The following is a 1,745-nucleotide window of genomic DNA, read 5'->3' as shown; positions in this document are numbered from 1 at the left end:
CTCACCACTGGACCAATAAACAACATTCTTACCAATAGAGAAAAGATTGAAGTTGTCAAGGACTTTATTCTTCTTGGATCAATTATCAACACTCATGGAAGCAGCAGTCAAGAGATCAAATGACATATTGCATTAGGCAAATCTGTTGCACAAGACCTTTTAAAAGTGTTGAAGAGCAAAGATGTCAGCTTGAGGACTAAGATGCACCTGACCCAAGCCATGGTGTTTTTCAATAACCTAATATGCATGCAAAAGCTGAAGAGTGAATAAGGAAGACCGTAGAAGAATTGAAGCATTTGAGTTATGGTGTTGTAGGAGAATATTGAAAGTGCCATGGGCTGCCAAAAGAACCAATAGATCCGTTTTGGAAGAAGTGCAGCGAGAGTACTCCTTGGAGGTCAAGAAGACCAAACTTTGTCTCTCATACTTTGAACATATTCTCAGGAGAGACCAGTCACTGGAGAAGGATATCATGTTTGGTAAGGTGGAGGGTCAGAGAAAAAGAGGAAGACCTCCAACAATATGGATTGGCCAAGTGGCAGCATCGATGGACTCAAGCGTGGCAACAGTAGTGAGGTTGGCCCAGGATCGTGCAGTGTGTTGTTCTGCTGTGCATAAGGTCGCCATGGGTTGGTTCCAACTCAATTGCACCTAACAACAGCAACACACCACAAGGGCTCCTTGTATTACAATGTTGTTGTTACTAAGTTCCATCAAGTCGATTCTGTAGGTTTCCAAAGAGTGGCTGGTGGGTTTGAACTGCCAACCTTGTGGTTAGCTGTCCAATGCTTATCCTAAAGTGCCACACCAGGGCTGCAATATATCTCAATGAAGCTATTTAAAAAAGAAAGTTTTGTCTTTCCATTGGTATTTAGTTGGTAGGATAAAAATTTGAGACTGCTAGTGATCTTATTTGCCTACCTGTGAATGAAACCAACAGAGTAGAAAACAAAGAGAGATGGAGAAAAGGTACTGTAGATATTAATAAATCCTTGGATTTGGTCATGCCTGTGGATTTTTTGATTATGTGAGCCAGTTAGTTCCTTTTTGTTTGTTTAAGAAAATCTGTATGAGATTTCAGTGATTTACAGTGGGAATTATTCTGACTTGTATAGCACAATGAGCAACTTGATATCTAAGGCTGCTTGATTTCAAACCCAGCTCCACTTTGGAACATAAGTTTCCAGAATTTTCTCATTAAATGATCCCCAAAGTGGGTATGATTGGCAAAGTGGCAGCATCAATGGGCTCCAGTGTGGCAACAATTGTGAGGTTGGCCCAGGACTGGGCAGTGTTTCAGAACACTGTTGTGCATAGGGTCACTGTGAGTCGGTACCTACTCGATGATACCTAACAACAGCAATAAAGTGGGTATGAAGTATTCTACTTTGTACAGGTGTACTGAGAAACAGTTCTACTGAACCTGCTCCCCATCCAGAATTGAGTAAGACTAGAAGGCTTGTGTTCTGGGACTTACAGTCACAGGCTGCCCTATAAACTAGGCTGACGCTGCAGCGGGGGTGACTCTACCAATGTTTACCAGTTTTTGTTTTTTTTTAATGTTTTATTGTGAATTATGTGATAGTTTACATGGGAGAATATTAGTTTTACATTCATTCTATCGTATATTGTCTCTCATTGCCATGGTTACAATCCTTTCCATGCAATCCTTCCCCCGTACCCCCCAGGTCTTCAGCACACAGTTGCTCTCCCTCTCTGGGTCTAGAGTCTCCAGCTGCTCCATC

The sequence above is a fragment of the Chrysochloris asiatica genome, unplaced genomic scaffold, assembly GCF_000296735.1.
Source record: "Chrysochloris asiatica unplaced genomic scaffold, ChrAsi1.0 scaffold00124, whole genome shotgun sequence".
Classification (NCBI taxonomy): domain Eukaryota; kingdom Metazoa; phylum Chordata; class Mammalia; order Afrosoricida; family Chrysochloridae; genus Chrysochloris; species Chrysochloris asiatica.
Note: the sequence above shows the minus strand (reverse complement) of the source record.